This window comes from Protopterus annectens, chromosome 6.part0 (genome assembly GCF_019279795.1).
Source record: "Protopterus annectens isolate FY-2018-M chromosome 6.part0, PAN1.0, whole genome shotgun sequence".
In the NCBI taxonomy this organism is placed as follows: domain Eukaryota; kingdom Metazoa; phylum Chordata; order Ceratodontiformes; family Protopteridae; genus Protopterus; species Protopterus annectens.
The window spans coordinates 1,093,336,936-1,093,364,516 of NC_056737.1; positions in this window are offsets into that span (position 1 = coordinate 1,093,336,936).

Below are 27,581 nucleotides of genomic sequence, written 5' to 3' on the forward strand. Positions count from 1 at the left end.
ACCAAATGAATGACTTTCTTCTAGTAACTTTGAAATTTCTGCTACTGTTACTTTCTACTGACAAGTAGAACATTGGGAACTAGTCTCCTTCATTTCAGAGGAAGGGAAAATGGAATTATGCAGCCTCTGGAAATACAGTCTAGCAACCAGGAATCTATTATGCTTTGCCAGACAAAGGGTGCAAAGACAAATGCCCCCCCCCCCCCAGTCTGCCTCCAGAGCACAGTAGGTCGGACAAACACTCAGGGGCAATAGAAGGGATTCTCAGAGAAGTGCCTTTTGAAACTCTGATTCTGCAGTTCATTCCTGCCCCTTGAATGATGTCCATTTTGATGCTCTCCTCCTCAGCCAAGGGAAGGCCTATCACTAGAAGGGTCTTGGTAAGATCCTTTTGATTTCTTAAACCACATCTTCTTCCCAGACCTCCGATTCCTGGAGAAGAATCTCTGAAGAGTGGAAAATCGGATGCCAACAGTAGAGAGGGTCTTACCATCTTGCTGACTTCTAGTTAAAAGTCTCTTTCATCTTTGGTTTAAAAAAGGTGGACTTCATCATAAGATATTTTGATAAGGGACATCTTGAAACTTTCTGCAAAGTCACAAAGGTGCATCCAAGCATGCTGGCCAACTGTAATGCCAGTGACTGCTGCTATCGCTGTACCATCAGCTGCACTTGAAATCAGCCCCGTGGCTACATTAAATGACTGTAGGGTCAACAGCTGAGATTCCACCCTCTTCTGGATATTTACTGGCGGGACCCCTTAAGGCATGTACAAATGCAAATCCCTCTGGAATAGAGTGACATAAGCTAGGTAGTTCACAGTGTGCACAGCAAAGGATAACGAAGCATAGGTACATTTCCCCAAAAAGATCCAATGCCCTGGACTCTCTGTTAGGGGAGAGATGCTCTCCCCTGAGAGCTCTTTTTTGGTTGCTGCAGTTGCCACCATAGCATCTAGAGGTGACTCCTTGCTCCAGTGTTTGTTTGTTTTTCTTTGAGTCAGAAGGTGCAGATAAAATTTTTTTTTTTTTTTAAGGTATGGCTTCCACCACGTACAGGTCCTTCCATGCCCAATGTGCTATTAGGTCAACTAAGGGGTCAACAGGTCATACCACCCAGGATGTTAAGGGGGCCATAACCTAAAGTCTCCAGGAACACAGACTGTGCGTGGACCATCCCCTATTCTATTTCATCAATTCCAGAACTGCTCCGAAGGTGACATCTTCATGTGGGGATTTGGGGGATCCTCCTCCTCCATCAAAGTCGGTGTCATAAGTGATGGACTCTGAAGATGGGTCAATGTGTTTTCGCTTAAATGTCTGCTTATGGTGAGCCTGTTCTGCAGGAATATCAGAGGGTTCCGAATCAAGCAGGGAGCTTATTACTTAAGTATCCTGGGGTCTTGGTTCCAGCTGTCCCTGTTTAACAGACTGATGATGGAAAGAGCCTGTTTTGGTGTGGGGCTCAGGTGGTGCTGGTCTGGGTGAAGGTAGCTTATCCCTTAGAGTCAAAAGGACTCTTCAAAAAGCCTTGAAAGCCAACGATTCTAATTGGTTCTGAGGAACTACTTGGATTTAGACTGGGAAGGGACCCCTCAAAACCAAAAGGTCACAACTCTGAATTGGATCTCTGTGCCAAACTATCAAGCACTGAGACTTAGAGAGGCAGGGAGATAGCTCTGAGTGTCTTGATATCAATACCTCCTCCCACTCAGCCTCGAGACTCTACCAACTCCAAGAACATCAGAGTCAACAGAGAAAGGGATCCAATCACAGTCAAAGTAGAGAATGCTATCGGTCCTGACCTAGTTAGCTCGGAACAGATCGGCAGCAAAGTAACCAGATCCAAAGGCTGGAATGTGTATGGGAAGGGTGGTTGGCACCACGCTTAATTATGTTCAAAGGTGATGGTACTGAAAGAACTCCAAGCTGAATCGGAGTTCTCAGAAATCTCCTCACCACCCTGTTGACATCCTGTTCTGAAAGACTCCTGTAGGACCAGTTGGATGAAGCTAAAGATGAAGGCTAGGAAGGTCTCCTGTCTTGTAATATTGCCGAGTGTTTCCACTTCAAAAATCATCAAAAACTGCCAACAGGTCAAAACGTAACTAAAAAAACCATATGCCAAGGCCCTGGAAGAAAACACAATGAAGCTTACGGACAGGGCGACTTAGTCAAGCCTTGTAGTTGTTGATTTAACAGTGTAGTCCACAGAAATCCACAGGATAAAAACGCCAAGGAACAAAGCTTTTCAGCTGTTAAAATAGTTTAATCCAAGCATTTTCAACATAAGATGATGAACTACACTGACGTCAAGAAACTGAAATAATTTTAGTGTTTTAGAATGTTTTTAAAGTATTTGTACTTTGCATTTTGCACGTTATTCATTTTATTTAACATGAAGATTTTAAATATATTTATATTAACATGGATAGCTGCTTATTACTGTATTTCTCTGAATTTTGTAAGCAAAGTTCTGGGTTCAGAGAAATTCCTAGGAAACATACAATCTTTATAATAGAAAATTGTAGTTCAACTTTGTTCCACAAGATGGCACTGTATTAAAAGTTGTTTTAGAAAAGGTTTTAAAAGGTTTTAGAGATTTTAAAGTTTAATTTAAAGTAATACAAATGACTGTATCAAAGAGTTTGCAAACTTTTAGACAACTGGTATGATATGTGATTGTTATCATTAGTACAATTAGGTCAGTAGTACTTTTTATGCAAAAATAAGGCATTTAGAATGTGCCTTTAAAAGTTTTCTTGGCATACTTTTCAATTATGCCTCATTTACTATGCAGCATGAGATTGGTGGTTTTAAATGTTAATTGATGTATGTATATATATATATATATATATATATATATATATATATATATATATATATATATGCACTGATGCAGTTACCAGCCCACATCTGAGGAAGTTTTTGAAACAAAAACGTACTTGCATTTGGAGCGTTAGTGTGATTTCAGTGTTTTTTTCCTGTGAAGCGAATGCTTGGATTAAACCATTTTAACAGCTGAAAAGCTTTGTTCCTTGGCGTTTTTATCCTGTGGATGTCTTTGGACTACACTGTTAAATTAACAGCTACAAGGCATGACTAAGTCGCCCTGTCCGTAAGCTTCATTGTGTTTTCCTCTTCAAAAATCCTACAATTTGACTACTACCCATCACTAAAAAATAAATGAACATTCATGGAACAAACTTGCTCCTTAAGAGGAAGTCAGGAGAACAATATTATATTTGACAGACCACTCTTTATGGGTTCATAGGTAGGTACTAGGCTATCGGCCCAAGGGCCTACATAAGCCTAGCCAGCAAGGTTCCATAGCTTATGCCACCCAAGAAAGTTATTTTCCTGTACCACTGTCCAGCAGAGAGACAGAAGTGATCCCCGGGGTGTATTGCCCATTTCCCATACCTCATCAAGATTTTTCTTGAAGAGTGCTAATGAAGAAATTTGCTTGACATAGATGGGTAGCTTGTTCCAGAGTATAGGAAGTCTCTGGGACAGGAATCTATCCCTCCAGCGTGTCCTGTTTATTGAGGTGACAAGGTTAAGGTCCCTAGAGCGTCTAGCTCGGAGGGATTGGGATTTCTTTAGGTGTAGCATGTCCAACAACTCTGGGTTAGACATAGCTTTATATGTTAGGCAGAGATCACCTTGGAGTAGGCAATATGCTACAGAGTAAAGCTGGAGTTTTTTGAGACAGTCAGTGTAGGGCATTTGTTTGAGGCCAGTAATCCTCTTTGTGAGGTACTTCTGTGGCCTTTCCAGCTGCTGCAGCTGTCTTGTGAGGTACATTCCAAAAGGGGCGTTGTACTCTATAATGGGTCTAATGAGTGACTAGTAGAGGGAAACAATGACATCTTTTTTCCTGGATGAGAACCCTTTTATGATTAGGTGTGCCACGTAGAAGGACTTCCTGACTACTGTGGCGATGTGACCATCAAAGGAGAGACTACTGTCCACCTGGGACCCAAGGTCTCTTACCATGCATTCGGTGTTAAGTAGACTGCTGCCTATGTTTTAGTTCATGGGTATAGAGTTTTTACCAAAGGGGGTGACACTGCACTTTTTGGCACTGAGCTTGAGGCCATGGCTCTGACACCAGGCATCTGTTTCAGTGAGGCCCTTCTGTAGGATGTCCACATCATTTGGGGACTTGACTATGGCTCCTAGTTTGCAGTCATCTGCGAACTTCGTTAGCCAGAGGCCTTCTGTGTTAGCCTGTACTTCAGAGAAGTAGATACCACACAGGAGAGGTCCTAGGACGGAACCCTGTGGTACTCCACTTGTCACTGCTTTGAGGTCAGATTTGGAGTCTACAACTTTTACAGTGTGGGTTCTGTCAGTGAGCCAGTTGGCAACCCATCTTGTGACACAGGGATTTATACCTAGTTTAGCTATAATTCCAGAATGGGGGATGGTGTCGAAAGCCTTGGCGAGGTCAAGATAGGCTGTGTGAACCACCTTACCCTCATCCACGTCTTTGGTGACTGCCTCAAAGAAGTCAATCAGATTCAAGAGGCATGATCTGCCTTTCACAAACTGGGTGGGATCCAGAGTTTGGAGGTTACCAATGTCTTTGTTTATGAGTTCCATGAGGATACGTTCCATGGCTTTGCAGACCAGGCTCATCAGGCTAATAGGTCGATAGTTCCCGGGATCAGCGGTGGCTCCCCCTTTGTGGAGTGGGATAACTCTTGCTGTGCGCCATTCAGTGGGCACAAAGCCTAATGCGAGGCTATTAATGAACATGTTGCTTAAGTGAGGCGCCAGTTCATTCTGAAGTTTGTGTAAAATGCAGCCTGGGATGTTGTCCGGTCCCATGGATGCTGTGCTTTTGGCTTTAGAGAGTGCAGCTTTTACCTGCGTAGTTGTGATTACAGGGACTCTGCATTCTTCCTGTATAGATATGGGCCCTTTAGGGGGTGAGAGGAGAGTAAGGTTAGCACTGAACCTGCCAGGATGTTGGCAATATCAGTTGGTTCTGTAATTTTCGTGCCTTTGTGCTCTAACTCAGAGCAGATCTGGGTGTTGCCATCTAGATTCTTGACATAACTATAGAATGCTTTGTGGTTGTCCTTGGATTTAGTGGCGATTTTGTTTTTGTAGCTAGCTTTGGAGGATCTTATAAGGGATCTCAGCTTCTTACTGAGGCTGACCAGGGAGCTCCTCCACTCATGGTATTTTACTCTCTTTTGCAAGAGTTTCTTCCTTCTGTTGTACAGTTTGTTTATGGCAGGGGACCACCAGATTGGCTTCCTTTTTTTGGAGGATAGCATCTTGGTTCTGTTTGGGATAGCACAATCCATGCACTCGTGTAAGTGCTTATAGAGTGCATTTGTGTAGGATTCAGCAGTTGTAACTATATTGCCCATCTGCATGGGTGTCATGAAGTTCACCACTTCTGTCTTAAGAAACATGAAGTTGGCTTTGGAGACATTTTTTACTGTGGTTTCCTTAATGGGGAGTGGGGGCGGGATGTGGATATCAAGGGTGATAAGCTTATGGTTGGATCGGACCAATGAGGAGTTGACTTCAGGTGTGGAACACTAGTCACTCATGTTGGTAATGACTAGGTCTAGGATATTGTTGCCCCTGGTGTGGGTGTGGATAAGTTGATCTAGGGCATTGGAGTTTATGAATTCCAGAAAGCGTTGAGCTAAGGAGTTGGTACACGAGTAGTTTCCCCAGTTAATGGCGGGGTAGTTGAAGTCGCCCATTATTGGGGTGTTTGGTTGAACCCTAATATTTTCCAGTACATCAAGAAAAGAGGAGTGGGAATCCTGGGGCATGGTGGGGGATTTGTAGCAAGCTACAATTTGGATTGCAGTTTTGTCCAGAGTTAGGTGCACTTGGATAACCTCGGATGCATTATGCAGAGCAACTAGCCTGGAGGTGTGGATATCCTTAATGAATATGGACACACCTCCGCCTTTGGTGTTTCGGTCCAGGTTACATGGCCGAAAAGTGTGGTATGAGTTATAGCCTGGTAGTGCAGGGGTGCTCTCTGGAGCCTTGAAATAGGTCTCAGTCACTGCACTGATATCGATGTTCACCATTTTAAGGAGTGCCTCGAGTGAGTGCATTTTGAGATTTAGACTTCTAGCATTGAGGAGCATTACCCTCAGTTTTTGCTTGCCTGTTCCTGTTATGGTGGTGAATTTGTTATTTGAACCCGGCCTAAAAAAAGGCACTATAGGGGCAGCAAGAGCCTTAACCAGTATCCAGAATCCCAGGGGCGAGAGGTGCAGGCCATCTGTGGCAAAACATCGTGGTCTGTCGACCATTTCATCCCAAGCAGACAGGTACTGGATCCCCTTAGAATGACACCAGAAGCTTAGCCAATTGTTGAAGTCAATCATTTTGTCCTTGTATTGTGGTATCATTCTGGGTGATGGCAGAATGCTACTCAGGGATAGGGTCATACCTGCCTGGGCTACAAGATCGGAGAGCTCTTCCATGTCTCCAGGGAGGTACGTCTCAGGTCATTCACACCAACATGGACAATGACAGAGTCATATTTGTACTTGTTGTGGAGTGACCAGAGTGCGTGGGTTATGTGGCGGATCCTGGCACCCGACAGGCAGCTGACAGTAACCCTCTCCTTGTTTAGCCTGGTGAGTGGGACATCAGTGTGCTTGACTATAGAGTCACCTATGACTAGTGTGGTGGGTACGTTGTTTTGCCTTATTGGCTGTGGTTGAGGGCACACAGTCTGTGGGCTATGTGTCATTTGGGTTGTGTTGGGGGATGGAGGTTGCTTCCATTTCTGCTTTGGAGGTCTCTGTTGCTTAGACAGATTATTACTGAGAGCCTCCGCAAATGTTTTTGGGTTACTTGTTGCGTCTTTCGGCTTATCCTGGTTAGGGGTCGCCACAGCAGAACTCTGGTCCGCTAATGTTTGGTAGAGGATTTTTGCATGCCGAGTTACCAGCCCTGATGCACAACCTACAACGAAGGCATGCCCATTCACGCATGCCTCCACACAGAAGACGCTCTAGCTGAGAATCGAACGGGACAACGTCTTGCTGTGAGGCGACAACGCTACCGCAGCACCTTACTATGTGTTGATTTTGGTGGTGTAGATTTAGTGAGACTATGTGATGAGTGTGGTGTGGTGCAAACGTTTACCTTCTCTTCATGACTGTCAAGTTCAGTCTTGGTTGGAGAGAGCTTTACCTCCAGTTTGGCTAGATAAGTGCATCTCTCACAGGTTGTAGTGTTGGGTGGTAGGAGGAGAAGGTTGTCTGTGTACATGAGGCAATTTCTACATTGCCTCAAGATGCCCAGATTCATCAGATAGACAGGAGAGAACACTGGGAGCTGACCCTTGGGCATGCCTGAATAAAAAACTATTTTCCTCTAGATAAGCGGGGAAAGTGAGTACAAGAGCTGTTTTTCTCTAAGCAAGTGAGAAAAGTAAGTACAACAACTGTTTTCCTCTAGGTAATGAGGAAGATTGAGTGCTATAGTAATTAGTAGCTTATTTAGTGCTTACAAGTTCTGAACAAGTGCTGAGCATGAACACGCAAATTTAAGTGCTAAAACTAAAAATCTGTATCTCCACTAGACGAGTTACAGGAAAGAAACAAGTGCAAATGCAAGCTTTCAAATCAGAAAGTTGAGAGAGATGGAAGATTGCCCAAACGGCCAATAACTACAATTTCTGAGCCAGAACCACTCCTTATGTGGTAGACAGGTTACCTAGTGCTTACCACTCCCATTGATAAGCTAGAAGGCTTCCCTCCAACACAGAAAGGCTTAGGGGGCTCAGAAGCTTACATACAGTCCTGGATACAGCAAATCTGTATCTGGAACACTAGTTACAGGAAAGATAGGAAATTACCTGTGGCAGGCACCATTTGTAAAACTACAATCCACTCTGCTACAGGCCCCATGAAAGCTCAGTGTCTCTCCAACCTAACACCACTCTTAAGTATACAACTGCGGTACCACCTTTAACATTCCTGTAAGAAAAGTGCAGTCGGGGTCTGAACTGTCTGCAAACAGCTACAGTTAACTTTGAACCTAACACCACTCTTAAGTATTCAACTGCGGTACCACCTTTAACATTCCTATAAGAAAAGTGCAGTCCGGGTCTGAACTGTCTGCAAACAGCTACAGTTAACTTTGAACCTAACACCACTCTTAAGTATTCAACTGCGGTACCACCTTTAACATTCCTATAAGAAAAGTGCAGTCCGGGTCTGAACTGTCTGCAAACAGCTACAGTTAACTTTGAGTATGTGTCTAACTGTTTGAGCCAATCTTCATTTTCCCCTGGAGAGCACTGTGCATTGGCTGTAAGCAGCCCCCCACCACCACCACCACCACACACACACATCTTCCACTTTCTCTTATTCCCTTCTGTTAGCAAATAGTATCCATAACTGATCAATACTGTGTGTTTGTTTATTTAAACTATACCACAGTAGCCTACTGATACAAGGTTATCCTGGTTTTCCACCTGAGAAATTAAGACAAGACTTACAGTTTCAGAGCAGTCCTTGGTCAATTGTGATTGTTCTTGACACATACTTGTCTTGCTTTGGCTCATTAGCAGCAGTACAAAGAACTGCCTGCTCACACCCTTGTTCTCCCCTCCCCTTCCCTGTTTATTACCTTACGACAATCCCAGAGTTAATAAATATTACCTGTGGCAGGCACCATTTGTAAAACTACAATCCACTCTGCTACAGGCCACATGAAGGCTCAGTGTCTCTCCAGTAAGTGTTTTACAACTGTAAATGCCTATTTATGTTGAATTGTATTAGACAATTTACAACTGTATATGTTTATGTTGAATTGTGTTAGACATCTAATATGTTTTATGCTTTATTTTTGATGTTACTATGGCATGCACCAAGTTGTTACTAGTATAATAGTATGTATGGTCTATTTGCATAGCTGCACCTTTGTTCACTAATGTTATTCATGTAATAGTGTTGTGTGTAGACAGCTCATACTAGTGTCTAAATTATTTCTATAAGTTTGGGCTGTTACTGGTGGACAGAATCACATTAGAGAACCACGACAGATTGCTGCTCGCTATATTTTTATCTGTGGCTGCATAACTGTCTGTTTTTTGTTTTCTAATGTTCTTCCAATTGGCTCAGTATCTGCTATACTAAGTAGTGGTTCAGGATATTGCATGTGGTAGCTATTTGCTCAGTGTGTTTTTTATAATATTTATGATATATATTTACCATCTCAAAAGTGCTTACTCCTCTCTGTACTCTTCTTTTCTAGACCTAACACCACTCTTAAGTATTCAACTGCGGTACCACCTTTAACATTCCTATAAGAAAAGTGCAGTCCGGGTCTGAACTGTCTGCAAACAGCTACAGTTAACTTTGAGTATGTGTCTAACTGTTTGAGCCAATCTTCATTTTCCCCTGGAGAGCACTGTGCTTTGGCTGTAAGCAGCCCCCCACCACCACCACCACCACACACACATCTTCCACTTTCTCTTATTCCCTTCTGTTAGCAAATAGTATCCATAACTGATCAATACTGTGTGTTTGTTTATTTAAACTATACCACAGTAGCCTACTGATACAAGGTTATCCTGGTTTTCCACCTGAGAAATTAAGACAAGACATACAGTTTCAGAGCAGTCCTTGGTCAATTGTGATTGTTCTTAACACATACTTGTCTTGCTTTGTGATAGGTTCCTGTATGAGGGGCTGGAAACAAACAGGGTCTCTACCCGCTCCGCTCCCCGCCCTGCCCCCTATTCCCTCCCGCCCCCAGTGGCCCCACCTTTATTGCACTCAAACCCCTCCCATCTTTCCAACAGCCAACCACAGCGCTAACCCAACACTACCTCCTCCATATTCCCTCTACTATCACACCTCCTCAACTGACATGTACAAGCATACCTTTCCTTTGCTCACTGCATGCACTCTCCTTGCATATCTTACATCCTACCAAAGCTCCATCATTCCCCCACTCAACCACTACCACTGTACTACTACTCACACCACCACCCATGTCTCACCCATACTCAGCTCCCCTCCCACCAGCTCAAGAACCATCCCTATGCACCCCCACATATTCTATCAACTATATTACTCAAACGTAAAGCATCCCTACAACTTAACATAGTAACCCTCCCACCATACCTATTACCCACAGAGAACAATCATAAAATTTCCCTTATAAACAAACACATTCAAAAACTGAGAAAACTAACAATCTTATGCATATCAAAACTAGCCCTAAGTGGAGACATCCACCCCAACCCTGGCCCTACCATCTCCAACCCCAATCCTCATAATCAGACTAGAAATCACAACTTCTCCCATATTACAGCCAATAGAAAGCCAAGTGACTTCCTTCTACTAAGCCTAAATATTAGAAGTATATCCAACAAAGTCCATGAACTCCATGCCACCATAGACTTATACTCCCCAGATATAGTCGTCCCGACAGAAACCTGGCTAAAACCTCACATTACCAGTGAGCAAATACTCCCTACAGGTTACGGCATACTAAGAGTACACCGGCTAAACAAAAAAGGAGGTGGTGTAGCTATAATATTTAAACAACATCTAAACATCCAGATCTTAAAATCATCAGCTCCACAAATAGGCAATGAAGAAATAATATATACCAACCTCAAAATTAACCGAAACAAAACCATCAACATAATTGGATGCTACTTCCCACCTGGCCAAAACATCCCTCCACTAGAAAACCTCTTCAGCTGGTCTACCCACCATCTCCCCCAAGAAACTATCATCTTAGGTGATTTCAATATTGACTGGCAATCCTGTTCTGGCAACAATCCAACCCATCATGTACACCTTCATGGCTTCACCCAACTAGTCCAGTCACCAACAAGGATAAATAAAAACTCCAGCAAGCACTCTACCCTGGATTGGATATTAGTCAGTAAGAACCCCCAGTCATATATAACAGGCTGCTTATCAGATAGCCTCAGTGATCACTCCCCAACATTCCTACTCAAAAAATACCTGTACCAAGCTAAACCTGTCATCTATCGTCAAATACGTAAAAAAATAATCTTTAACCCACTCACATTCATCTCATCCCTCAAAGAATGTAACTGGCATGCTCTAAAGTACCTCAGTCTAGATGATGCAGTTGAATCTTTTAATACTACCTTCCTGAACATCCTTAATTACCATGCCCCATAAGATTTTCCAGAACCAAAGCACAACCCTCCCCATGGCTACAGAAAACCACTAAGTCAGAAATGAAAAACAGGGATAAAGCCTGGGAGCACTGGCGCAAAACCAAAACCCCGCAGCTAGACAAAAATTCCTAGAACTACGCAATAGAGTCAAAAGCTAATAAAACGGGACAAATTCCAATACTACCAGTCTGCCCTAGACTCCTCACAACACAGCCCCAAACAATTCTGGTCCTCCATAAACTCCATCCTCCACCCAGGTAAAGTCAGTACCCCTCCTCCTAACATCCCTCACTCCTCAGAAAATATTGCTACCTCATTCAACACACACTTCACCCTAACCATACTATCACTAGCTAAACAACACAACCCCCCTCCCCTCCAACCCACACCTTCAACTAGTAATCTCCCCACTGCCTTCTCTTTTTCTCCTGTACCTACCTCCAACATAAAAATCTCTTAACTAAACTTAAACCCACCAAATTAGCAGCAGACAACCTCCCAAGTGAATACCTACAAATCGCAGCTGATGCTCTGGCCTACCCAGTATCCATCTTGATTAACCGATCTCGGTCAGAAAGTTATGTTCCTACATTGTGGAAAGTCTCACATATAATTCCCCTCCACAAAGGCGGACCCTCTGCAGAACTAACCAATTACCGCCCCATAGCTATTCTCTCTCCACTCTCCAAAATACTAGAGAGATGCATACACTCTCAGGTCTCACACTACCTCCTTACTAACAACCTCCTTTCCAGTACTCAGCATGGTTTCCGACCAAACCATAGCACCACCACTGCCTTACTCTCCTTTACAAACACTATCCTTCAGCATAAAAACAATGGCTATCTCTCCTCTGCTACTTTCCTAGACCTATCTAAAGCATTTGACATGGTCCCACACAAACAACTTATCTCTGTCCTCAATAACCTATCCTTCTCACAATCAGTCACCAACTGGTTTCAGAGTTACCTGTCTGACCGCCAACAATCCGTTGTATGGCAGAATGACATATCTCCCCAACTACCTGTCTCCATAGGGGTTCCCCAAGGATCCATCCTTGGACCCCTACTTTTCTCTGTTTACACCAATAATCTAGCCTCTGCCACCAAACATGGCACACTCATCCAATACGCAGATGACTCTACCATCATCTGCTCAGCCCAGTCCCTACCCAAACTGCAAAATCCTCACACAGGAAGCCTTTTCCTCTGTTGAAACATGGTTATCCGATGCCCAATTAATACTCAACCCAAACAAAACTAAACTACTCATCTTCCAACCCACCAAACATACTCAAAACAACTCTCACTTTAACATCACAGCAAAAGACAACACCACTATATACCCAACTGAACACACCAAATTGCTAGGAGTGGAAATAGACAATAAACTAAAATTTGACATTCACATATCCATGACCATAAAAAAGTCCACAAAAAACTAGGAGCATTATACAGAAATAAACAATTTCTCACCAAAGCAGCAAAGATTTCAATAGCAAATTCCCACCTTATCTCCACCCTACTTCATGCCTCTCCAGTATATACCAACCTAAGGCAATGTGATCTAAACATGCTAGAGACCTGCTACAACAAAATCGCAACATTCGCCATAGGGTCATCTTACCGTAGTCACCACTGTCTCTCACTTGCTGAACTGGGCTGGCTTGAACTCCCTCACATCCTTCAGAGGTATCAACTCTCACTTGCCCACAAACTAGTAAACCATCCACTAAATGTCCCATCCCTCCAGAATCTACTCCAACCCCATCGCGCCACCAGACCACTAAGATCCAGCAACAAAAATCACTTGCAGATCACTAAAGCCAATAACTCTGCTGGTGAAGCACTATTCTCTTGCGCCATAGCCAAATTATGGAACTCACTCCCACCCACAATTACCTCCGTACCATCATGCACCAACTTCAAAACTTTATTAAAAGTGCACCTAAAAACATGCTGGCTATGCCCTTGCAACTCCCACTCTAATATCATCCACCCCATCCAACTACTACCTTTCTTTCACCTCCACTAACTACCTGGATGATAGCAAGCTCAGATGCTCATAAGCCTAGTTCTTATTATACAGCAGGAACTTCTCATTGTTACATTTGTTAATGCCTGTTATGTACTTCACAGATAAAGATTCTAGTTGTCTACTGATGTACTATGTTCTTCATCTGTAAATATGTTGTAAGTAATTTCTATGTTAAATTGTTAATCACTATGTAATCCAATGCAACTACTCTCTGTTTATTTTACTGTGGAGCTTTTCTCCCCGGGCCTCCGCTGAAAATGGACGCACGTCCAGTCGGACACTCCCGGTCAACAAATTTAAATAAATAAATAAATAAATAAATAAATAAATAAATAAATAAATAGGAAATTGGCTTAGAGGTTTGTTTGTTTTTTTACAGAAAAGTAGCAAAAACAGTAGTAAAAACAATTCACATGCAGTGCAAGCTAGCACATTTGAGTATGCAGCAATATTAGACCAAACACAGTTTAAAAAATGCAATTGAATTTAAAAAATGACTAAAAGCAAGTGCAGAAAGAGTTTATTAGGTAGAATGTGGTAAAGAGATGGGACTGAGGGAGTGTCCCAGATCAAATATACAGTGGGGCAGGCAACTGCAAAAGCCACCAAATTTAAACTACAAACAGAAAATAGTGAGGGTGGGTGGGACAAAACAGTTTCAACAAAGATCTAAGCAACAACTAACAGTACAAACTTTAAAACAAAAACAATATTCTCAGCTCTGTATATTTGCCGATTAGTCTCTCAAAACAGTGAGACAACAGTTTCAACAGAGATCTAAGCAAAAATTAACAAACTCTATAACCAAAAAAATATATACTCAGCTCTGTATATTTGCAAATAATTTGTAAGGCACACTCTATCAGAACACAGGTTCCAGCAATTTGAATGCAGCTGTTACTATACCAACTGAAGACACGGCAGAAAATGGGGGGGGGGGGGGGGGGGCAGTTTCAACAGAGATCTAAGCAACAACTAACAGTACAAACTTTAAAACCAAAAAAAATATTCTCAGCTCTGTATATTTGCCAATCAGTCTCTCAGAACAGTGAGACAACAGTTTCAACAGAGATCTAAGCAACAATTAAACTCCATAACCAAAACAAATATACTCAACTCTGTATATTTGCAGATAATCTGTAAGGCAGTCATCATGGAACACTTTACCTGTTAAAATTAAGGCAGTATCCACCATAAATGACTTCAATAAAAGCAGTAAGAAATCATATTACGAATGACTCCAGTTCCAAGTGCTTTAGGGACAATGGATAACTAAACTCACTAAAGTGACAACAATGAGATAGCACATCTATATTATAATACTGTTTGACTTAATGATTGTTAAATTTCATATCTATGCCTAATGATATATACAGGATTTGTATAATACCTATACCCAATTCTATCCACAATTACTTCAGTCTGTTTATTTGTATTATATTACATAATATTTTCTGTATATATAATTGCATACTTGCTCTGTTCTTTGGAGCCCAGGTCATGGCTGAAAAGGGTCAACAGACCAGTCCACCTACCAAGTTAGCAAAGAGCAAGCAAGTAAATAAATGCAGAAATAATAGTACCAAAAATGAAAGTAATGTATTTATCATAGCACTAGATCAGTGTTGTCTTCTTCTGTCATTCTCAGCCTGTGGGCTGCAAGATCCAGGGCCAGCAATCAAACTATGACTCAGAATCTCAAACTCCTTTCCCATAATGCCCTTCACTACCCAATCCCTTCAGCTCAAGTTTGCCCTCCTTTTGCTGGACTCTTCAAAAAAAAGTCAGTAAATAGAAAACTATAAATGCTTGGGCTTGTTGATCCATTATAAGAAGATTTCAGGTAGGTCCTCAAAATCCTGTAGAAGTGGAGAGCAAAAAAAAAAAAAAAAAAAAAAAGAGAGAACGATTTGGATGAAGGACAGAGAGAAGGAAAGCTGAGAGGGACAGAAAAACAACGATGACAGGGACGTAGCATTATGGTAAGTATACGACTTTCAGTCTCAACTTGTGGAACAGTCTCTCTAGCTAGGCTGATCCAGGTAGTACTTAAGAGAGAACATTCCAAGAACGGTACAGCCAAATGTAGCCCGAGATATACAGTAAATATCAAGAGTATAGAGAGTCACAAAAAGTACAGTTTTGTACCTACCATAAATGTAGATGTTCGAAGATCCACATTGCTGCAGTCCTAACACTTGGGTAGTCCGCTGTCCCTCATTCGGCCCGAATATCAGAGCATAAGGCTGACGTCGGTCAGGGCGCATTTGACTGACATCAGAACGTCAGGGTACAAATGCGCATGACCGACGTCATATCCTCAGTCTTTTCTTGCCCCAGATGTCAGAAGACCCTAAAAAGAAAGGTCCAAACCCAAAGACCACAACTAAACAAATAGCCAGTCTAACACCAAAAATATGTATAATATATACAATATATACAAAATGCAATATACCAAATGTAGTTTACCTCAGATGGATAACCCAACCCACACAACCACCTCAACAACAGAGGGGAAGGAGGGAGGGTAAATTGGACTGCAGCAATGTGGATCTTCGAACATCTACATTTATGGTAGGTACAAAACTGTACTATGTTCTTCATCTCACATTGCTGCAGTCCTAACACTTGGGTAGAATCCCAAAGCAGAGGTAAGGGAGGATGGCTAAACTATAATGAAGCAGGAGCTGCCAAAATGCCCTGCAACACAGCAGTGGCAAAACCAGCCCTAGATTTAGAGTACAAGGGAAGGTGGTAATGCTTAGAGAAGGTATGCACTGAACTCCAAGTGGCTGCCTCCAAAATATCCTTAGTAGCCACCCCTCAAAAAAGCTGTTGAAGTTGCAGTAGCCCTAGTGGAATGAGGTCTAATCCCAGCTGGAATCTCTTTGCCATGATGGGAATAACAGAAAGCAATGCAAAATCCAATCCACTTTGAAATAGTTTGTTTTGACACAGGCTTGCCCTGAGAGCACAAAGCAAAAGAAACTAATAATTGCTGAGATTGTCTGAACCCTTTAGTTCTGTCCAAATAATATCGCAACTGCCTGTGAACATCCAAGGTGTGCAAAATCTTTTCCCCTTTAGTTTGGGGATTTGCATAAAAAGTAGGCAAATGAATAGTTTGGTTTAAAGCCACACTAGAAACCACTTTAGGCATGAAGGAGGGATTGGTCCGTAAAGATACCCTATCCTTGTGAAAAATTAAGAAAGGCTCAACTGCCATAAGGGCCTGTAATTCAGAAACCCTTCTTGCAGAAGTAATGGCCAACAAAAAAGCAGTCTTCCATGACAAATATTTCAACTCAGCAGTAGCTGCAGGCTCAAAAGGTTGTAGAGTGAGTTTCTCCAACACAAAATTGAGATCCCAGGCAGGAGTAGGAGCTCTTGTGGGGTCTTATATTCTTTGCCCCTCTGAGAAATTGCTTGAATAAAGGATGAGAAAACAATGGTGGGTCACAATCGTAGTGAGCTGAAATTGCTGCAGCATGAATCTTAATAGAAGAGAAGGACAAACCTTTGTCCAATAACTCAGTAAGATATTGAAGAGCCACACTTAAATCAGGCTCAGAAACATCCAAATCTTTAGCTGCACTCCAAAACAAAAATCTCTTCCATTTATCTGCGTACACTTTTCTTGTACTAGGCCTTCTAGCTTCCAAAATCACATTCAAAACTTGTTGTGGAAGTTGAGACCCTCTATGGTTTAAAACAGAATATGCCATGCTGTTAGGTGAAGAGAGTGAAGTTTGACATTCAGCAAATGACTGTCCTCCTGGGACAACAGATGTGGAATCAAAGGCAAAGGCCATGGAGGCTTTCTTACTAGACTTCTCAGTAGTGGATACCAGTGCTGTCGAGGCCAATCTGGAGCTATCAAAATCATCCTTGGCTTGTCCTGTCTGACCTTCAGAAGTACCTTTGGGAGGAGAGGCAGAGGTGGAAAGGCATACACATGAAGATTTTTCCAACTGAAAGAAAGAGCATCCACTCTCCAAGCTGAGTGATGAAACCGCTTTGTGCAAAACTTTGGCAGCTGGTTGTTTAGTGGAGAAGCGAACAGATCTATGTCTGGAGTTCCCCAGGACACTGTCAGTTTCTGAAATACATGAAGATCCAGTTTCCACTCGTGGGGATCCATGATTTGTCTGCTTAACACATCTGCTAAGGAGTTCTGTGCTCCCGGCAGAAACCTTGCCTGAAGACTTAGTTGTAAACTGAGAGCAGTCTCCCACAAAATCAATGCTTGCCTGCATAGAGGATAAGAATGTGTTCCCCCTTGCTTGTTGATGTACCACATGACAGTTGTGTTGTCTGTTAGAATCAACACCTGCCCTGGAAGAAGTAAATCCTTGAAAGCTATTAATGCAAACTGGACTGCTAACATCTCCTTCATGTTGATATGTAGATGTTGTAGTCTGGCAGGCCACTTGTCCTGTATCCACTTTCCATTTAGATGAGCTCCCCAAGCTATGTCTGAGGCATCTGTCGTTAAAATTTGACTCGCCTCTGGCCAGGTCACAGAGAGTCCCTTGTTTAGGTGACATTCCTGAGCCCACCACAAAAATTCCTTTTGAATGCAAGGTATTATTTGAATGACAGTGTCCAGATCCTGGCAGTGCTGTGTCCATACATTTTTGAGATACCATTGTAGCTTCCTCATATGCAGTTTGGCATTGGGAAGCACCAGAATACAAGATGCCATGAACCCTAAGGCTTGAAGGACTGTCCTTGCAGTCAGCCCGGACTGATGAGATAGTTGATGGAAGTAAAGGGATAGACTCTTTTGTTTGTCCGGGGTTAAAAGGCCATCTGGGATGCTGTATTCAGTCTCACACCCAGAAAGCACATGTCTTGAGAGGGTACTAGACTGGACTTTATTTCGTTCACAGAATACCCCAGGCATCTTAGCACTGCTATCACATATTCCAGATGATGAAGAAGCTCTTCCTTCCTTGAGCCAGAATCAGGCAGTCGTCCAAATAAGGATAGATCTGTATTCCTTTTAGCCTGAAGAAAGCTATCACTGGAGCCAGAACTTTTGTGAACACTCTGGGCAGTAGATAAGCCAAAGGGCAATGCAGAGAACTGATAATGAGAAGTCCCAGCTCGAAACGCAGATACTTCCTGCAACTCAGTCTGATAGGAACATGAAGGTAAGCCTCCTTGAGATCTAAAGTTACCATCCAATGATCTTTGCCCAGCAGAGGTAAAAGCTGCTGCAACGTCAACATTTTGAACTTGGGAATGTCCAGATAAGTGTTGAGGATAGACAAATCCAAAATTGGTCTCCACGTGTTCCCCTTCTTTGGGACTAGGAACAGGCGAGAATAAAATCCTAGGCCCCTTTCTGGCAAAGGAACCGGCTGTATGGCCCCTATTTGGAGTAGCAGTGAAATTTGCTTGTGATCTTCTATTCTTTGTTGAGGAGGAATGTCTGGCATGCCTTTGAAAGGAGGCAAGGTATGGAAATAAAACCTGTAACCGTGATGTATGATATCCAGTACCCATTTGTCCTGGGTAATCAAACTCCAATTTTCTTTGAAAAGTGCCAACCTTCCTCCCAAAGGTGCTGCCAGGCGAGAAGGTTCTGGCAGCTGAAAAGGTAGGTCATTGGGTCTGTTTACGAAAGGACTGACCCCTGCCCTCACTTGAAGACTGTGCAGGAGAACTCCCTGTTCTGGGCCTGAAAGAGCCCTGACCTCTGCCCCTGCCACGTCTAGATCTACCCCTAGACTGGGAATCATAAGAAGGATAAGTCCACCCTTTAGTAGGCCAATTTCTACTAAACTTTGGAGGCTGAACCTGCAAAAAATCTTTAACAGTCTGCATAGACTTAGCCTTATCTTCCATTTTCTTTAAAACTGCCTCAACAGGAGAACCAAACAAGACATCAGATTGCAAAGGGGCATCCAAAATCCTAGTTTTAACATGTTCGGATAAATTTTGATCCCTCAGCCAGGCATGCCTGCGAAGAACTGACCCAGTGGCAGCCACCCTAGACGAGGCCTGTACAGCATCAAAACCACATTGCAAAGAATGCTTACCCACCTGCTCAGAAACATGCACTAAATCTTGTAACTCTTTACAGTCAATACCCTCTGCTAGGGCATCCACCTTAGACTTCAACTGAGAAAGGAGATAATTTTGATATTTCAACATGTGAAACTGGCAATTCAAAGCTCTCATAATAAACTTTCTTTCCCCATCTATCCAAGGCCCTGGCCTCTTTATCTGCAGGAACCGGATTTTTGACAACAGAAGCCTTAACACCCTTGGGCCCCTGGCTAACAGTTTCTGGGTCTGCCCTAGGACTCTTAAAAAGATACTTATGAGCTTCAGGCACCCTGTAATACCTATCCGGTTTAACAGGAGCAGGAGGCAAAGAATCAGGATTAAGAGAAGCCTCCGCAAACACATCTTCCACCACATTCAGAACAGGAGGAATAGCTAAAGGCCTATGCTGGGGTAAAAACAAAAATTCCCTAAGCCTCTTCCTGGAATCAGAGAAATCCTGACCTTCCCATTTAAAATGCTCTCTCATGGAGTGAAGGGTCTCTGAAAAAGAAAAATCCTCAGGAGGAGAAGCAGAAGGAGTAGAATCATCCATATCAGAATCAGAATAATGAGAATACTCCTGCAAGTCTTCAACTGAAGACTCAGACACATCCGAAGCCTGCTCATAATCCCCCAACACAGGTTCCATCCTAGGCCTCTTATCAGGAGGGGGCATAGAGCCCCTAATTAAAGAAATTAAATCCTCTGCCATTTTGAGCATGTGCTTCTTGGGCACAGCACCTGAAGAACTGGGAGAGACACCCACTGACCCTAAACTAGGCCTACCTCTAGGAGAAGCCTTGGCAGCAGAAAGAGAGGGCCTAGGCCCCTTAGTAAGGGAGGGGAGTACAGTTACTTGAGAAGCCCCTACAGCCTGCCCTGCCTCCTGGGAGGCCACATCCTGTAAAATCAGAGTCTCCCCCTGGGTCTCCAGAGAGGCCTCCGTTGGAACCACCGGCTCCACTGACACCTCTAAAGAACTGGCGTCCGGTTCGGACGATTCCTCTAACCTAGGTTTAACTGCTTTGTCCTTACGCTTCTTTGAGGAAGCCGGCGTCGGAGCATCCGACGGCATTTTGTAATTGCACCGCTTCCCAAAGACCAACCTTGCACAATCCAACCTCCGCTTTATAGTGCGTTTATTAAACCTAGCACAAAAGCGGCAACCAACAACGTCGTGCTCAGGCCCTAAACAAGGTATACACAAATTATGATAATCTCTATGCGGTATCTGTTTCCCACAAGAAATACAGTTATTCACTTTTTCTGACATCCGGTAAACCACTGAGGCAAGAAAAAACCAAAATATTCCCCAACGGGGTACTTAACCAACTCTAACTTCGGTCTGAAACTCCGAATTCGAAAAATTTCAGAACGCCGAACGGCACTTGCAACACTGCTTCTGCATCGGACCATGCGGCAAAAAAGACTGAGGATATGACGTCGGTCATGCGCATTTGTACCCTGACGTTCTGATGTCAGTCAAATGCGCCCTGACCGACGTCAGCCTTATGCTCTGATATTCGGGCCGAATGAGGGACAGCGGACTACCCAAGTGTTAGGACTGCAGCAATGTGAGATGAAGAACATCTATGCATACTCGACCAAGTACCTGTCAAAAACATTTTGACCAATGATGCATGACTAAAATATGCTTTGGAGGTACATACTACCCTAGTAGAACAAGCTTTTGGTATGGATGGCAAGGGCAACCCATTAATCTTGTACACAAGATATACAAGGCAGTACGCCATCTTGACATGGTGAGCTCTGATACTCCTTTTCTTGGTCTAGCTTTGGAAAAGGACACAAAGTTGGGCAGATCTCCTCGAGTCCTTTGTTCAATGTAAATAAAATCTTAACTGTCAGTGCAGATCTAGACAGTGAAAAGTGTACTCACCCTTATTACTGAACTTTGGAAAAGATTTTAACAAATGGATAGACTGGTTCAAGTTAGACTCGAAAGCCATGCTAGACAAAAAGACTGGATTAGTTCATAAAGATACCCTGTCCTTATGAAAGATGAGATGAGGCTTACATGACAAAGCTTGAAGTTTTGAGACACATTTAGCGCAAGTCACTGCAACCATAGGTTCATAAGTTCATACTAGGCTATCTGCCCTAGGGCATTTATAAGCCTAGCCAGAAAGTGTTTGGCTTTCACCACCCATTTTAAATTTATTTTTCTAAGCCCTTTTTCGAGGTTAGTATACTGTGCTTCTGTCTAACAGTGACACAGAAGTGATACCCGGGGTAAACCTACGATCTCCCATCCACTCATCAAGATTCCTCTTGAAGAGAGTCAATGAGGGACTCTGCCTAACCTGGACTGGGATTTTATTCCAGAGTGAAGGGAGCCTCTGGGTTATGAATCTGTCCCTCCAGCATGTCCTATTTATTTCAGTGCTGAGGTTCAAGTCTCTCGAGCGCGTAGCTCGATGGGATTTGGATTTTCTGAGGTGCAGCATGTCCATTAATTCCGGGTTGGACATGGCTTTATACGTCAGACACAGATCGCCTCTGAATAGGCGGTATGCCACTGAGTAGAGCTGGAGTTTCTTTAACCGGGCAGAATATGTCATCTGTTCGAGCCCTTTGATCCTCTTGGTGAGGTACTTTTGGAGTCTTTCCAGTTGCCGCAGGTGTCTGGTAAGGTACATCCCAAAAGGGGCATTGTACTCAATTATGGGCCTGATAAGGGATGAGTAAAGAGGCACGATGACCTCCCCTGATCTAGATGTGAATCCCTTCATGATTAGGTGGGCTATATAAAATGTTTTTCTAACCACTTTGGCCACGTGGTTGTCAAATGAGAGATTGCTATCAACTTGGGTCCCCAGGTCCCTAATTACTTCTTCTGTACTTAATGGATTACCACCCATGTGGTAATTTGGGGGCACTTTGTTTTTGCCAAATGGGATGACTATACACTTTTTGGCATTTAGCTTGAGGCCATGGCTCTGGCACCAGTTGTCTGTTTCTATGAGGCCCTTTTGGAGGATGCTTGTGTCGGCTGGAGAGTCGATTATGGCGCCCAGTTTGCAGTCATCTGCGAACTTGGTCAGCCACAGTCCTTCCGTGTTGGCCTGTACCTCTGAGAAATATATATCGAACAAGAGAGGTCCCAGGACTGAGCCTTGTGGGACACCACTTGTAACTGGTTTGGAGTCTGACATGGCTCCAGCAATTCTAACCATGTGGGTTCTGTCCTTGAGCCAGTTTGCAATCCATCTAGTGACATAGGGGTTTATATTTAAGCTGGTGAGCTTATCTCTAATGCCCGAGTGGGTATTGTAGCGAAGGCTTTTGCGAGGTCCAGGGAGGCTGTGTGGACCACCTTCCCCTCGTCAATGGCCTTGGTGACTGTTTCAAAGAAATCAACCAGGTTTAAGAGGCAGGATCTGCCCTTAAAGCCGAACTGGGTAGGATCCAGTATCTGTAGGTCCCCAACATCTTTATTTATGAGGTCCATGATGATCCTTTCCATAGCTTTGCAGACCAAGCTAGTCAGGCTTATGGGGCGATAGTTTCCAGGATCCGTTGAGGCACCACCTTTATGGAGAGGGACCACTGTTGCTGTACGCCACTCTTTGGGCACATATCCTGTAGTAAGGCTGAGATTGAACAGTAGTTTTATGTTTGGGTTTAGCTCTTCTTGGAGTTCATGTAGGACGCAGCCCGGGACACCGTCTGGTCCCATTGATGCTGTGTTTTTTGCTTTGGAGAGGGTGGCTCTTACCTGAGCATCTGAGATGTCAGGGGGGCAGCACTCTGCTGGGATAGATATTTGCCCTTTTGGTGGGGGGGGGGGGGTTGCGCTGAACCTGTCAGCTAGGATGTTGGCAATATCTGTGGGTTCGGTGTATTTTTTGTCATTCTGGACTAATTCTGTGCATACCTGGGAATTACCACCCAGGTTCCTAACATAACTAAAGATTATCCTTAGTGTCCCATGCAATTTTTCTCTCGAAGTTGGCCTTAGACAATTTTATGAGTGCCCGTAGTTTTTTGCTAATACTGATCAGTGATGCCTTCCCTTTTTGGGATTTTGCTCTATCATTTAGTAGCTTCCTCCTTCTATTGTATAGTTTGTTTATGGCTGGGGTCCACCAGACAGGACGTCTGCCTTTGGAGGATTGAGTCTTGGTTTTATTTGGGATCGCATGATCCATGCATTCCTGAAGGTGTTCATAGAATGCGTTTATAAAGGATTCTGCGGTCTGGGATGTATTTTCCACAAGCCCGGAGGCTTTGAAGGATTCCACCTCGGTTTTGAGGAGTGTAATATTTGCTTTAGAGAAGTTTTTCACTGTGGTTTTCTGGGCAGAGGGTGGGGTCGGGATGTGAATATCCAGTGAGATTAGTTTATGGTCTGATCTTACCAGTGAGGGATACACTTCTGGTCTGGAGCATAGAGTCCCCATGTTGGTGATGATCAGGTCCAGTACGTTTTCCCCTCTTGTGGGAGTGGTAACAAGTTGTTCCATAGCATTTGAGTTTATAAATTCTAGGAACCTTTGGGCTAGGGTGTTGGAGCTAGAGTAATGCTCCCAGTCTATGTTTGGGTAGTTGACGTCACCCAATATAATGGTGTTTGGAGTGACCTTCATATTTTCCAGTGTTCTCAGGAAGGCCGAGTGGGGTTCCTGGGTTTGGGAGGGTGGTCTGTAGCAGGCTATAAACTGAAAGGCAGTTTTACCCACTGTTAGTTGCACATGGATAGTCTCTGATGCTTCATGCTTTGCCACCAACCTGGAGGTTTGGGTATCTTTGATGAATATCGATACTCCCCCTCCTTTTGTGGTTCGGTCCAAGTTTTGGGGCCGAAAAGCATGGTATGAGGTATAACCTGGTAGTGCAGGGGTGCTCTCGGGAGCCCTAAACCAGGTTTCTGTTACTGCACAGATATCGATGTTCTCCATGCTAAGGAGAGTTTTGAGTGCGTGCATCTTGAGGTTTAGACTTCTGGCGTTGAGTAGCATTACTCTTAGTTTCTTATCCCTTGTGATACCAATGGAGGTGGGTTTGTCTTTTGAGCCTTGCCTAAAAAAGGCACTATGGGGGTAGCAAAAGCCTTTGCCAATATCTGAAAGCCCAGGGGTGACAGGTGCAAGCCGTCCCTAGCGAAGCATCATGGCTTGTCGAGCATATCATCCCAAGCTGACAGGCATTGGATCCCCTTTGAATGACACCAGTACTTAAGCCAATTGTTGAAATTGATCATCTTGTCTTCATATTGTGGCATCATTCTTGGTGAGGGTAAGATGCTACTCAAGGTCAGGGTCATACCGACCTGGGCTACATGCTCAGAGAGCTCCTCTATGTCTCTTTTCATGTAGTCCAGGGAGGTACGTCTCAGGTCATTCACACCAGCATGGACAATGACAGAGTCATATTTGTACTTGCCTTGGAGTGACCTGAGTGCTTGTGTTATGTGGCGGATCCTAGCGCCCGACAGGCTGCTCACCGTGACCATCTCCTTGTTCAGCCTGGTGAGCGGGACGTCAGTGTGCCTGACGATAGAGTCACCTATTACAAGTGTATCAGGTGTGTTGTTTAGTCTTAAGGGCTGTGACTGTTCGGCACACTGGCTTTGTGAGATATGTGTTGCACGTGTTTTGCTTTGGGGTAGCAGTTGCTTGGGTATCTGCTTTGGAGGTCTCTGCTGCTTAGGCAGATCTTTATTTAGAGCCTCAGAGTATGTTTTTGTGTGATTATGTGTTTGGTTTGCTGTCGTGGTAGGTCTATGTGAGACGAATTGTAGTGAGTGTGGTTTCCTTCTCCTCCTGACTGGTTATGCCAGTACTGAGTTGAGAGAGCTTAGCCTCCAGTTTGGCTATATGGTTGCATCTCTCACATGTGTTGGAATTTGTTGGGAGGAGGAGAGGGTTGTCTGTGTACATGAGGCAAGTTGTAACATTGCCTCAAGATTCCCAGATTCACCAGCTGGACCGGAGAGGAGATTGACAACTGACCTTTGGACATGCTAGAATAATATTGGAAATTCCTTTATAATTGAAAACAAGGGCCAGTGGGGAGTGAGGGTGTAGTGCTTTTAATTTTTAGTGCTGACTTATATAATTGCTTTAGTGAGCAAGTGCCAGGTAACTTAAGTGCAATGTGTTACAGATAACTTAAATGCAAAAACGACAAACAGTAACTTTCTTTCAAGTGAAACAAGGAAATAAGTACAGTAAGCAATGCAGATATCACTACTGATCCACAGAAGCACTGAAGCCGCGTATTAGGTGTAATTAGCGTTCCAGGGAAATAACAAGCAAACAAACAACAAGCATATAAAAAAAGCTAGACTCAGCAGGCCTGGATCTAGTCTATGCTACAGCAAACAAGGTGTACCAATTTCAGTAAGATACAGTTCAAATATTCAGGCACTATAAACCTTTAACCAGAAATTCCCAGCTCAGAAGGGCAGAGTCCAGCCTCTTCTCCCACAAGAGTGCAGACCACGAACCTTCTTAATGTAAAATAACTGGCCTGAAGCCCAAGTGCTTAAACCAGAACTAATACACTTTAAGAATAACAGACACTGGGCTCTCAATCAGCAGTTCCCAACTTAGAAGGATGAAAGCTACCTGTCCTGCCACCACAGTGCATGCCACAAACCTTCTTAATGTAAAACAACTGGTCTGAAGCCCAAGTGCTTAATCCAAAAGACTTAGAATGATAGCTACACTTTAATCAAGTTACTATCAAGCAGTAATAAATACAATTGAATACTTTAGAGAATGCCTGAATTAGTGCTCAAGTTACACAAACAAAGCTAGATCCAGCATGCCCGAATCCAGTCTATGCCACAGCAAACAAGGCGCACCAACTTCAGTAAGAAGCAGTTCAGATATGCATGCACTATAAGCCTTTAACCAGAAATTCCCAGCTCAGAAGGGCAGAGTCCAGCCTCTCCTCCCACAAGAGTGCAGACCACGAACCCTCTTAATGTAAAATAACTGGCATGAAAGCCCAAGTGCTTAAACCAGAATTAATACACTTTTAGAATAACAGACACTGAGCCCTCAGTCAGCAGTTCCCAACCTAGAAGGATGTAAGCTACCTGTTCTGCCACTACAGTGCAGACCACAAACCCTCTCAGTGCAAAACAACTGGTCCGAAGCCCAAGTGTTTAAACCAAAAGGCTTAGAATGAGTTACACCAAGCAGTAATAAATACAACTGAGTACTTTTAAGATGATGCAAAAGTAAAATAAAGTAGGTAGAAACACAAGTACAGTAAAAGCAGATGAAATTTTTTTTTTCTGAACACGTGCTGAGATCAAAGGAACAGATTTGAGTGCTGAAACTAGAAAACTGGCTAGTTATAAGAAAAAAAAAACTAAGCTAGAAGGCTTCCCTCCAACACAGGAAGGGCTTGGGGGCTCAGAAGCCTAAAAATAGTCTATACCACTTAACAGGAAAGGCAGGAAACAAGCTTACATTTTTTTTTCCGTTTCCCAGATGCTCTCTTTGTACACAGTAGGAGTGCCTGAAATCAGAATATGATCTCACTGCACTCAGTTGAGTGAGCAAATGAGATGGGCCCAGAAGGAGTATCCAAACACAAATTTACAAGAGGGGCGGGCAGTTTCAAGGCCACTAAGATTAACACTGAAGAGCAGAGTCAAAACTTCCAGTTCAGTTAATATTCCTGCAACACAGTTAAAATCAATTTAAATACTGTATTTTTTGGGAAAAAAAGTGCAGATAAAGGTACTTAAATTCTCTTATACGTCCAGTTGAATACAGCAAGTTCTTAGCCGGCCAAAGCTGAGGTTTTTAAGCAGAAAATATTTCACACTGTACCACTTAAACAGGCAAGGACAGGAAATCAAAGAATGTGGCTACCCCCACACCTGTAATTACTAGCAAATAATAAAATTCAGCAAACACTGATTAACTCCCAGTTCAGTTAATATTCCTGCAACACAGTTAAAATCAATTTAAATACTGTATTTTTGGGAAAAAAAAGTGCAGATAAAGGTACTTAAATTCTCTTATACGTCCAGTTGAATACAGCAAGTTCTTAGCCGGCCAAAGCTGAGGTTTTTGGAACCACAGTTTTCCAAGATAAAAATTCTAGTTCCACTGTAGCTGCCGGCTCATGTTGGGCTCAGTTTAAAGCCTGTAACAAAAAGATCATATGCGAAGGGCAAACTGGGACTATCAATGGGGGGGGTTCTGAAGAGAAATGTCCCCTTCCAGAATGATGTAGATAATCTCAGACAGGTGAGCGGTCTTAGCCGACATGAAAATTGGAACCACATAGATAACATGAAACCAACTCTTAATTTCCAAGACATTTTA